Raw genomic sequence first — 14308 nt, forward strand, 5'->3', positions numbered from 1 at the left:
ATTGGAATATAATATGATAAACACAAGACCCTGCTCTGTAACCAACAAAAGTGTGTTCTTCTTACACATCCTCCATTTCAGCACTCTGAGTAATTGCTGAAATGAAAGTTTTCTTTGACATTTCTTTCACACGTGATGCTGCTGATGAATGAGTTTGTAGATAAATATATTTTTGGGAAAAAACACACAAAACGTATTGGTTAGGTAATTAATACCAACTAAAATTACAACAAATAGGCTTTCCTCTACGTCATTACATCAATGAAGTGTTCAATATCGTGAATTCTGATGAATTGAAAATGGAGGACCGTGATGTAAACAAGTCTGGAGGACGAGAATAGGCCAAAGTAACGTATAGAACCGTGACGAAAAGGTCCATATTACCTGACAAATAACCGCTGTGCTCGCATGCGTGTACGAACCCCGCACATGCACGTGCACGTACTGGGCCCCTTTGATCAAAAGACCCATAGCTAATAAAGCCTATTTACACCACTGGAGACTGGGAAGAGAATCTGCACACTTACATTACAGTACAACACACAGATACACTGATACACAGTACACAATCTACACATACGCCTACAGATAACACACATATAGACATATAACCATGCAGCAATTCAATGATCAATGAATGCTTAACAATGAAGGTCAACATTTTATGTCTGCGTGTGTGTGTGTGCGTGTCCGTGCGTGTGTTTTTGTATATGTCAGTAAAAGGTCCTACTTAGCGGGCGGCAGCATGTGGGCAGGTTTTTCATGAGAAGGGGGATCTGTTATGCAACATGTGAGCCTGATAATCTAGCCGAGCAGCCTGCTTGCACCTTTCGGCCTCGCGCACGCACGCACACACGCACACACGCACACGCGCACACGCACACGCACGCGCGCGCACACGCACACACACACACACACACACACACACACACACACACACTCCTTCTGGCCATCTCTCGGACACGCATGGCTACACACCCAGGTGGCCTTAATGGGTTTAAGAGCAGTCAGAGTTGGTCCTGTGCGTATGTCCAGACCTGAAGCCTCCTGTCTGCTGCCCCCGCATGTGACTGCACAGAGAGGACACATGACAGGCCGACACTGCGGCTCCTCAACTGCACAGCGCTAGCTTTAAAGGCAGCGCAAACACGACTTCCACTGAGTGCACCGCCACGGCCAACGGTGTGGATATGAAACATCCTGAATAGAAGGTTTGCCCAACAACGACTTGTTGCACTTCCATGAGAGCAGGAGCATGGAGAGGTTTCCTTCAGATGCTTTAGGTTTGGGAGAGTTCCATTACGTTCCGCTGTGAATTATTCCATGGTTGGAGGAGGGAAACTTAGGTTAGGGTTTGGTGTAGGACGTCGGACCAAAAGTAGTAGTCGGACTGTTAGTATGTCGGACCAAAGATGCACCCACTACAGCCTGCAAATCTCCTGGTGAACTGAGGTCACTGGCTGCCCTGCACTAATGCTGGGTCAGATGGTTCCTGTGTGCCTAAGCTAGCTCACTGCAACATTACTCAGCTCTCTGGCATATGCCAGCCGACAGACTCCCAGGAAAGTCTGCTTCCACGCAATCTGTAAAAACAGAAACATGTGCACCCATCCATGCGTGCACTCACGCACACGACACACATCACACGGCACACGGCACACAATACACACCTTCACACACAAGCGTGACAAACGCATATAGTCTTCTCACTCACGCATGCTAATAGCCAAGGAGTTCAAGCCTCCATGCAGCCAGCTCTCCTGTGTAATTCCCTGGGCTCACATGTGCCGCGGCACAAGGCACCACTGATCAGGATCTAAGCAGAGTAAAGCCTCATCGTGTTATTATTCACTTAGTTTGAGAGACGAACACTTCGGCGTTCAGCCCATGAATCAGCTGCTTATCGGCGTTCTGCAACGCTGAGCTTCTTTCCAATGTGTCCACCCTTTGATAGTGGGAATGGAAATGACCCAGAAGTCTCGGTGCCCATGCAGACAAATTGCGAGAAATCCAGGATATCAACCGACGCCAGCCCAAACTTGCGCGGGGCCCAATCAGTAGAACGCTGAGAGGGACATTAAAAGTGGCTGCTTATCAGAGAGAGTTCCAGCCTATTTCGTTTGCGCCCGCAGCACTTCTGCCCGTTCGGCCCCGAATTGGCGTTTTTTTGCGGCACGGCTTTGATGTGCTTGAGGCTTCTGCCCCTCCCCACATCCGCAGAAACTGCAGCATGTGGGAGCACAATTAACACTTTTGATAACTGCACACAATCTGCAACTTGGGCAAAAACAAATAACACGCCGGCCCTTACAAGAGACCTTTTGTGCAGATTTGGTCGTGGAATCGCGGACCGAACAAAACAATTTGTTCCAGATTGAAGCAGGCTTCTGTTCTCCCCAGAGACTCAGTTTAAATATATCAGAGGAGAGAGAGCAACAGAAATAACTGGGGAAATGGTGAGAACGCCATTGAGAGAAGGAGAGGGAAGGAAGGGGATGAGTAAAAGGGAAAGGAATTTGGCCACGGAGAGGGTGGGAACGCTTAATGGGATGGATGGACACAGAGAGATGGACTGATTATTTTTCTGCAGTGTAATACAATCTTCCCCACAGACGCACAGAAAGCAGCTTATGCGCATCGCAAACAGAACTTTATCTGAAGTGCTGAGTCAAGACGGAAGAAAGGGCAGCAGCCTTTGGCACGTTTTGATTGTGATCCCCAACTAAAATGTCAAGCCAAGAAAATGGGAGACCTCGGGATATCGGCATGTCATAGATTTTCAACACGTCTTCAAATAGTTCTGTTTGGCTGAATGAACTCTCACCATACTGTACATAATATAAAGCCTGATCTACAGTGTTGTATAACACTATGCTACACGCAGCGCCATATATATCGCTATTGTTGGCATATGGCACTATCATACGACGGACTATAAATTGGGTATAACCCAGACAAAAAAAACTTGTCCCAGTCTCTGTCTTATAATATCCCAGTCTATAGAGAATGAAGCACCCAGGGAGGACATTTTCTACATCAACATTTTAGAGCATTGTGTGGGCGCTCTTTTTGGTGTTGCAACTCTAAAGATGTCACATGTGGGCCCAACACAACTCTAAAGATATCACATGTGGGCCCAACACAATACGTTTTCCTCCATTGTCGCTCATCGCTGACAGTGGCAGAGCTCTAGGACCAGGTGACACACACTGATGCTGTGGCAGACTGTGAATTTTTAATCTCATCACTCAGTCATCAAATTACATTTCATACTTGAATAAAATGACTGAATTAAAATGGAAATAAAACATTTCAACGAGTAGGAAAGGGAAAATATGAAGCACATGGGTTTTAAACTGTGATTCACATCATAAATCTTTTCTTTCTTCTACTGCTAGTGAGGAGATGACATGTTAACCCTTAGATTTTTTTCTTCCCTCAAGAGAATCTCTCTCTCTCTCTCTCAAGTTAGTGCTTCATTCTCAAGAGGAACAACCAAATAGGACCTGTCAAAGATCTGGCTACAGTCCAGCTGCCTTCATCACCGCGTGCACGCACGCAGGCACGCACGCACGCACACACGCACACACGCACACACACACACACACACACACACACACACACTCCCCATCTTTGATGATTACATAGCCTTTCAAACTCATTTATGCATACAAGCAGTCAAGCTGAAAACTAATTTGTCCCAACATACACACACGCAACACACAGGCACAGCGACGTGTATACACACACACGGTATGTGAATTCGCATACAAATACACATTCACATACTGTACATACCCAGGGTATTTGTACAAGACAAGAGAGAAGAACATATGTCAACAGCAGTCCTGCAAGGAACGAGCACGTGCACTCTCACTCCCACACTCACACTCACACACACACTCACACTCACACTCACACTCACACTCACACTCACACTCACACTCACACTCACACTCACACTCACACTCACACACACACAAATGTGACATGACATCCATATAAAGTCACTACATCCAATAAGTATGACTGTCCTGGGTTTCTTCTCCAAGTAAACCTACATTTCCACCTCTTCGTCTCAGAGGTGTGACCTGATCAATGACAATGACCTACAGGTTGTCAAGGTCAAATCGCATTGAATGTTGAGCACATGCCTCACTCCCTCCTCCCCTCACTCACCTGTTTGCTTCGCTAATCGCTCATTGTTAGAGTCTATGACTATGAGAGTGTGTGTGTGTGTGTGTGTGTGTGTGTGTGTGTGTGTGTGTGTGTGTGTGTGTGTGTGTGTGTGTGTGTGTGTGTGTGTGTGTGTGTGTGTGTGTGTGTGTGAGAGAAAGTCAACAGATGCAAACGGGAGGCAAGACATGCCCGGTAGGAAAGAGGAAGCTGTCATCTGAGCATCCGTGCACAGGGAGACGCTGCCACCGTGTACATACTGTTTGTATGTATGGGCGTGTGCGTGAAAGACAGAGAGAGAGAGAGAGAGAGAGAGAGAGAGAGATAGAGAGAGAGAGGGTATAGAGAGCTCTAAAAGCAGACAAACAGACAGATGTCCAGTTGTTGTGTCCCAGAGAATGTCGTCGTCCCCTGTACGCCCTCCCTCCCCCACCATCTGACACCTCTTCCTGTTTGGACAGCAGGCCCCTGAGGACACGCACAGCTGGGGATGGTACACAACTCTCTCTCTCTGTCTCTCTCTGTCTCTCTGTCTCTCTGTCTCTCTCTCTCCTCATTCTGTTCTCTCTCTCTGACACACACAGTTCCCTCTCTATTTTGCAGACGCACTTTGCAAACTTTGGGGGACATTACATCGGCTTACATGCATTACATATCCCATTACCATCACTGTGTACCCGTAGAGATAACCCTAACCGCAACAGATACATGCCTAACCTTAACCCTCACACTAACCAAACAGATACATGCCTAACCTTAACCCTCACACTAACCCAACAGATACATGCCTAACCTTAACCCTCACACTAACCCAAAGCTTCTCAAATTGGGTCCAGATTGTTTCTTTTCATCCCAAATACTATTAATATGTTATCATCTGCTACTAGTCTCACGGGGATATATAGTTCACTCTATTTGTACACTCATAGTTCTAGGGTCCTTGAAATAAAAAGGTTTGAGAATCAATGCCCTATAAAGCCCAACATGAATTAACCCTTACACTAATCTTGTGTAATCGGCTGTGGCTCAAGAGGTAGAGCAGGTCGTCCAATGATCCATGGGTCGGCGGTTCGAATCCCGGCTCCTCCTGGCTACATGTCGAAGTGTCCTTGGGCAAGACACTGAACCCCAAATTGCTCCCGATGTGCTGGTTGGTACCTTGCATGGCTTCCGCCGCAATCGGTGTATGAATGTGTGTGTGAATGGGTGAATGTAATGCACAATCTATGTAAAGCGCCTTGGATAAAGGCGCTATATAAATGCACCATTTAAATATGCTGATATCTATTATGCATCTCTTCCCCCTTGCCCACCCGCCCCTCTTCTTCTTCTAACAATACGATGGAACCATGCATGCACGAAAATTAAATTCATCCACTTTTGAACTTCTGTAAACCTGCGATGTGACAATAAAACTGATTCTGATTCTAAACCTAAATGCGTCAACAACCTTAACCTTTACATTAACCTTAACCCTAAAAGCATCAACAAAGACCATGAAGGCAGTGACATCAATCTGGGATCAAACATTCTGTTCTAAATCCCCTGGTTTGTTGTCCACACGTATATTGTGGAGATAAAGTACTGTTTGACACACACACACACACACACACACACACACACACACACACACACACACACACACACACACACACACACACACACACACACACACACACACACACACACACACACACACACACACACACACAAAGAAGTCTGTCACCCGTCCATCAATTGCGGTGACACATGGACTAATCCTTTTCATGTGTGACCAGCGCCCAGGCCGCAATATGGCCCCGTATGGTCACATGGTCACATGGTCACATGGTCACATGAAGGATCTAACAGCAGCTGTGACAAACAAACAGAGAAGCATCTGAGTGTGTGTGTGTGTGTGTGTGTGTGTGTGTGTGTGTGTTATTTTCCGTGAGTGTGCTAGTAGTGCATTTGTTCCTGTGTATGCATGTATGCGCGCGAGCAGCATCGCATCATGGAAGCACGCGGCCTCGTTCCAACACTGCCCCGTCATCTCTGCCAGACTGTGCACACAAAGGCCATGAGAGAGCAGGGGGAAGAAATGTGAGGGCGAGTGCAGCTGTATACGGCTGAGGACGCACAGTTCATGTCCACAGGCTATATGGAGACAGAGATGAGCAAAGACCAAGGCTATATGGAGACAGAGATGAGCAAAGACCAAGGCTATATGGAGACAGAGATGAGCAAAGACCAAGGCTCTATGGAGACAGAGATGAGCAAAGACCACAGGCTATATGGAGACAGAGATGAGCAAAGACCACAGGCTATATGGAGACAGAGATGAGCAAAGACCAAGGCTCTATGGAGACAGAGATGAGCAAAGACCATGGCTCTATGGAGACAGAGATGAGCAAAGACCACAGGCTATATGGAGACAGAGATGAGCAAAGACCAAGGCTCTATGGAGACAGAGATGAGCAAAGACCAAGGCTATATGGAGACAGAGATGAGCAAAGACCACAGGCTATATGGAGACAGAGATGAGCAAAGACCAAGGCTGCGGTGTCAGACCTGTCTTGTTTAGAGTGGCTGGATCGCAGCGCGCTGCGTTGGCCCCCATTTGTTTGTTTTACCAGGGAGAGTTGACAACACACTAATCAAACTCAGGTGCATTCCAATCAACCTCTCTCTGCGTGCGCGTGTGCATGTGCATGTGCGTGTGCGCGCGTGTGTGTGTGTGTGTGTGTGTGTGTGTGTGTGTGTGTGTGTCTCTCATTTGAAATAGCCAAATCGTGTCATAATGTGATATGTGAAATAAATCACATATTAAATCACATCCATATTCATAGTCGCTGAAGCGAATAAATAACAAGAGGCGGTCTAATAACAGCATGGCTTCCCTCATGTGGATCACTGACGTCATGTTTGACAGTTCTTGCCCACATCTGGAGGGACGGAGGGGATGGTGGATCTGACATTATGATTTCACAAAGAAAACACTCAAAATACTGGATTTTCTTCCTTGGTTTACTGATCGGTGCAGGGGTTTGCAAGAGTGGCTGCAGGCAGGCCGGCAGGCAGGCAGGCAGGCAGGCAGGCAGGCAGGCAGGCAGGCAGGCAGGCAGGCAGGCAGGCAGGCAGGCAGACAGACAGGCAGACAGACGGCTCACACCTGGTGCTCTCTCTCTCTATGTCGTCCTCAGACGAGCCCTCCATCGGCGTCTCCAGTCATCTCGGTTCTCCATACATCTGGACAGCTCATTTGTGCTTTCTGCACCAGCATCTTTCTTTAGTATACATCCACGTAGGTAGGTGTGGGACGTCCTCTCGATCGATGCCCGTGTGTTGGTTCCCACAGTACAAGCTTTTTGGCCGGGAGTTCTTGGTGTCGGTGGCAGTGGCCAGCTAGTCTCAGCAGTAGAAATACAATCTATCGGCTTATTAACATCAAAGATTTGCTCGCTGAGAACATGGTGACTATCACCATCATAAGGACTAAGTTAAAGTAATGAAAACGATTGTAAAATTTCATTGCAAGCTTTATTATATAATTTCACCCCATGCTCTTGTGTCAGCAAATGGAGGTGTATAGCTCTCTCTCTCTGGGGCACTTTTAGCGTAGTGCCACATTTTATCTCCAACACTGTCTCAACACTGTAGATATGGTTTCTGTCTCAACACTGTATCGTCTCTGTCTCAACACTGTAGATATGGTCTCTGTCTCAACACTGTAGATATGGTCTCTGTCTCAACACTGTAGATATGGTCTCTGTCTCAACACTGTAGATATGGTCTCTGTCTCAACACTGTAGATATGGTCTCTGTCTCAACACTGTAGATATGGTCTCTGTCTCAACACTGTATATATATGGTCTCTGTCTCAACACTGTAGATATGGTCTCTGTCTCAACACTGTAGATATGGTCTCTGTCTCAACACTGTAGATATGGTCTCTGTCTCAACACTGTAGATATGGTCTCTGTCTCAACACTGTATCGTCTCTGTCTCAACACTGTAGATATGGTCTCTGTCTCAACACTGTAGATATGGTCTCTGTCTCAACACTGTATAGATATGGTCTCTGTCTCAACACTGTAGATATGGTCTCTGTCTCAACAGTGTATCGTCTCTGTCTCAACACTGTAGATATGGTCTCTGTCTCAACACTGTAGATATGGTCTCTGTCTCAACACTGTAGATATGGTCTCTGTCTCAACACTGTAGATATCGTCTCTGTCTCAACACTGTAGATATGGTCTCTGTCTCAACACTGTAGATATCGTCTCTGTCTCAACACTGTAGATATGGTCTCTGTCTCAACACTGTATAGATATCGTCTCTGTCTCAACACTGTATAGATATCGTCTCTGTCTCAACACTGTAGATATCGTCTCTGTCTCAACACTGTAGATATCGTCTCTGTCTCAACACTGTAGATATCGTCTCTGTCTCAACACTGTATAGATATCGTCTGTCTCAACACTGTATAGATATCGTCTCTGTCTCAACACTGTATCCTCTCTGTCTCAACACTGTAGATATCGTCTCTGTCTCAACACTGTAGATATGGTCTCTGTCTCAACACTGTATAGACATCGTCTCTGTCTCAACACTGTATAGACATCGTCTCTGTCTCAACACTGTAGATATGGTCTCTGTCTCAACACTGTATCGTCTCTGTCTCAACACTGTAGATATGGTCTCTGTCTCAACACTGTAGATATGGTCTCTGTCTCAACACTGTAGATATCGTCTCTGTCTCAACACTGTAGATATGGTCTCTGTCTCAACACTGTAGATATGGTCTCTGTCTCAACACTGTAGATATGGTCTCTGTCTCAACACTGTAGATATCGTCTCTGTCTCAACACTGTAGATATCGTCTCTGTCTCAACACTGTAGATATCGTCTCTGTCTCAACACTGTATAGATATCGTCTCTGTCTCAACACTGTAGATATCGTCTCTGTCTCAACACTGTATAGATATCGTCTCTGTCTCAACACTGTATCGTCTCTGTCTCAACACTGTAGATATCGTCTCTGTCTCAACACTGTAGATATGGTCTCTGTCTCAACACTGTAGATATCGTCTCTGTCTCAACACTGTAGATATGGTCTCTGTCTCAACACTGTAGATATGGTCTCTGTCTCAACACTGTAGATATGGTCTCTGTCTCAACACTGTATAGATATCGTCTCTGTCTCAACACTGTATAGATATCGTCTCTGTCTCAACACTGTATCCTCTCTGTCTCAACACTGTAGATATCGTCTCTGTCTCAACACTGTAGATATCGTCTCTGTCTCAACACTGTAGATATGGTCTCTGTCTCAACACTGTATAGACATCGTCTCTGTCTCAACACTGTAGACATCGTCTCTGTCTCAACACTGTAGATATGGTCTCTGTCTCAACACTGTATCGTCTCTGTCTCAACACTGTAGATATGGTCTCTGTCTCAACACTGTAGATATGGTCTCTGTCTCAACACTGTAGATATCGTCTCTGTCTCAACACTGTAGATATGGTCTCTGTCTCAACACTGTAGATATGGTCTCTGTCTCAACACTGTAGATATGGTCTCTGTCTCAACACTGTAGATATGGTCTCTGTCTCAACACTGTAGATATCGTCTCTGTCTCAACACTGTAGATATCGTCTCTGTCTCAACACTGTATAGATATCGTCTCTGTCTCAACACTGTAGATATCGTCTCTGTCTCAACACTGTATAGATAGACAGAAAAACACAGAAAAAAACACAGAAAAACACAAAAAGTTAGAATATGGAGATAAGAGGTTTCTATACCGGACAGCGACGACAGGATAAGGGCACTGGCATAATATAAGTGATATACGTGTTCACCCGGACTTTGTGTGAGGCACCTCTAGGTCCCCTTTATAACTGACACTTATGTCCGTTTCATTCATTCACGCTGAGGAGGGCCTACAGGCCGAAACGTCCGTTGTGTTTGATCTGCTGCTGGGGCATGACTTGACTAAACAAGAGATCGTCAAAGGATAAGAGAACCGTACACCCGATACACATTGAACTTTGAATTACTCGTCTGAAGAGTGCTTGCTTCTCTCTCCTTCAAGTCACATAATCATAAACATAGTGTTTTAAAATAATATTCTCCAGGTCGCTTCATTCATACAACGCGAATGAGTTGGGATTTGCTCCACAGGTTCAGAATCACTGCAGTGGTGTAAAAAGTACTCAAATCTTTTACTTAAGTAAAAATATAAATACTGCAATGTAGATGTACTCTGTTACAAGTATTCAAAATGTACTAGAGTAAAAGTACAACATTATCGGCATCAAAATATTCTTAAAGTACTAGAAGTAAAAGTACTCATACTGCAGAAAGTCACATTTCACATGTTCAAAATGTGTCAAAACTTGAAGCTTGTAGATCTGCTATTTTCAAATCAAATATCCGATTTAGAGAGCTGAAGTGGTTAATGCATGCAATGTAATAATAATCAAAATAAGTAACTATAGCAACTAAAGTTTTCATATTATTGTAGTGGAGTAGAAGTATAATATTGTGACAATAAATACATTTGTATTAAAAGTATTGAAAATGGAAAATAATGCAGTAAAATAAAAAATAAATACCTTAAAATTGTACAGTACTGGAGTAAAAGCACCGCACTGATCAGTGGACTATATAGACATACAGTATGTGGGAGATAGGAGGATGTCAGCCCCTACAGTATGTGGGAGATAGGAGGATGTCAGCCCCTACAGTATGTGGGAGATATAGGAGGATGTCAGCCCCTACAGTATGTAGGAGATAGGAGGATGTCAGCCCCTACAGTATGTAGGAGATAGGAGGATGTCAGCCCCTACAGTATGTAGGAGATAGGAGGATGTCAGCCCCTACAGTATGTAGGAGATAGGAGGATGTCAGCCCCTACAGTATGTAGGAGATAGGAGGATGTCAGCCCCTACAGTATGTAGGAGATAGGAGGATGTCAGCCCCTACAGTATGTAGGAGATAGGAGGATGTCAGCCCCTACAGTATGTAGGAGATAGGAGGATGTCAGCCCCTACAGTATGTAGGAGATAGGAGGATGTCAGCCCCTACAGTATGTAGGAGATAGGAGGAGGTCAGCCCCTATAGTATGTAGGAGATAGGAGGAGGTCAGCCCCTATAGTATGTAGGAGATAGGAGGATGTCAGCCCCTACAGTATGTGGGAGATAGGAGGAGGTCAGCCCCTACAGTATGTAGGAGATAGGAGGATGTCAGCCCCTACAGTATGTAGGAGATAGGAGGATGTCAGCCCCTACAGTATGTAGGAGATAGGAGGATGTCAGCCCCTACAGTATGTAGGAGATAGGAGGATGTCAGCCCCTACAGTATGTAGGAGATAGGAGGAGGTCAGCCCCTACAGTATGTAGGAGATAGGAGGATGTCAGCCCCTACAGTATGTAGGAGATAGGAGGAGGTCAGCCCCTACAGTATGTGGGAGATAGGAGGATGTCAGCCCCTACAGTATGTAGGAGATAGGAGGATGTCAGCCCCTACAGTATGTAGGAGATAGGAGGATGTCAGCCCCTACAGTATGTGGGAGATAGGAGGAGGTCAGCCCCTACAGTATGTAGGAGATAGGAGGATGTCAGCCCCTACAGTATGTGGGACATAGGAGGAGGTCAGCCCCTACAGTATGTAGGAGAAGGAGGATGTCAGCCCCTACAGTATGTGGGACATAGGAGGAGGTCAGCCCCTACAGTATGTAGGAGATAGGAGGAGGTCAGCCCCTATGTGGGAGATAGGAGGATGTCAGCCCCTACAGTATGTGGGAGATAGGAGGAGGTCAGCCCCTATGTGGGAGATAGGAGGATGTCAGCCCCTACAGTATGTGGGAGATAGGAGGAGGTCAGCCCCTACAGTATGTAGGAGATAGGAGGAGGTCAGCCCCTATGTAGGAGATAGGAGGATGTCAGCCCCTACAGTATGTAGGAGATAGGATGATGTCAGCCCCTATGTAGGAGATAGGAGGATGTCAGCCCCTACAGTATGTAGGAGATAGGAGGATGTCAGCCCCTACAGTATGTAGGAGATAGGAGGATGTCAGCCCCTACAGTATGTGGGAGATAGGAGGAGGTCAGCCCCTACAGTGTGTAGGAGATAGGAGGAGGTCAGCCCCTACAGTATGTGGGAGATAGGAGGATGTCAGCCCCTACAGTATGTAGGAGATAGGAGGATGTCAGCCCCTACAGTGTGTGGGAGATAGGAGGATGTCAGCCCCTACAGTATGTGGGAGATAGGAGGATGTCAGCCCCTATACAGTATGTAGGAGATAGGAGGATGTCAGCCCCTACAGTATGTGGGAGATAGGAGGATGTCAGCCCCTATGTAGGAGATAGGAGGATGTCAGCCCCTTCTCTCTCTTCTCCTCCCTGGGCTCTGGGATTAGACCTGTTACCCCCTTAATGTCTTTAGCTGCATGTGCTGCAGCTGCACTCTCACTCTCAATCTCACACGCACGCACACACGCACGCACGCACGCACACACGCACGCACGCACGCACGCACGCACGCACGCACGCACGCACACAGATGCAGAAACATACCGTACATTTGTGACATCATGCACACACGCACATGAAAGATGAACATATACTTGTGTTCTGTGTTCATATACATGGTTATTACAGAACATATACAATAAATATTCCGAGCAATGCGCTTAACAAATGAAGGTCAACATTGTATGGCTTGTGTGTGCATGTGTGTGAGCACACGTGCGTGGTGAGGTCTGCACCCATCTGCTCCTGTGTGCGTGCATGCGTGTGTGTGTGTGTGCGTGCGTGTGTGTGTGTGTGTAATCTTCCTCAGACAGGCCGCAGCGCTTAGAGGGCCAGACTGCAAACACTGCACTCGGATGAGACACCTGCCACAGGGCTAAGACCTGAGCTTCTGACACACACACACACACACACACACACACACACACACACACACACACACACACACACACACACACACACACACACACACACACACACACACACACACACACACACACACACACACACACACACACACACACACACACACACACACACACACACACACACACACACACACACACACACACACACACACACACACACACACACGGAAGAGGCCACCGTCACCATGGACAAAGCAGTCAACATTCACTCCCTCGCTGCTCAATGCAATGTGACATTCAAGTGCCATTGGTTATATAGAACACTGTGTACCAGTACAATACATTGCACTTATTTTGAACAAAAATTGTGATTCCTCCCACTTCCCCATGTGTCGTGACTTCATATTTCACCAGAGACTGACTCACCACCACACATAGCATTCATAGTACATACAGCAGTGGTTCTCATTGCTCCACCTTTGCTGGATCAGGGCCCACTTGAAAATCTCATGCAAGTGTTCATGCACCAATCTGACCACTAAAACACGCCGTGTTTAATAGTCAGATGGGTGGGCCATGTGCATTGTCAGAGCAGATATATTTGAATGGACAGTCAATCGATTGTGAATGAAGTAGTTTTATAAGGACCACAATGGTAACATTTGACTGTACTACTTAATTATCATTAAAATCTCAGTGTTTTGCCAATCACTTCCCGGCCCACAGCTTGAGAACCACTGTACTATGAGCCTAGGAACATTCAGTCTCTAAATCTAACTCCACCACTAACTAACTAACTGACTGGCACAAAATCCCCTCCATGGAAAAAACTAAATTTGAGGATTTTTTTTTTAGAAGCACCATGTTGATAATGCTTCCTCTCTGTGAAGGGAGGAGGGGGGGTACTGTACTTATCCCTGTCTTGAAGTCTAGTTTTGAGCATCTGTTGTCGGAAGTGTCATGTCTGAATATAGCAAATGCCCAGGCGCGAGGTGGCCGCGTTCTAAACGCCCAATGCTCAAAGGAGTGTCTGTCGTGCCGCGGCTCGCCGTGCCAAATCGGAGCTGGCTAGGAGCTCCCTATAGGCGAACAGATGGCCATTACTATCATTTATAACTTATTAGGGCCTATAATCCTACCTGCGTCAAACACGCCCCGGCGCTTAGCCTGTCTCAATCCGCTCCGTTTATTTATTTAATTATATTTCTGTTCATTTAAAACGAGCCCTGTGTGCCAGGAAAAGT

The sequence above is a fragment of the Electrona antarctica genome (assembly GCF_951216825.1).
Source record: "Electrona antarctica genome assembly, chromosome: 18".
Taxonomy (NCBI): domain Eukaryota; kingdom Metazoa; phylum Chordata; class Actinopteri; order Myctophiformes; family Myctophidae; genus Electrona; species Electrona antarctica.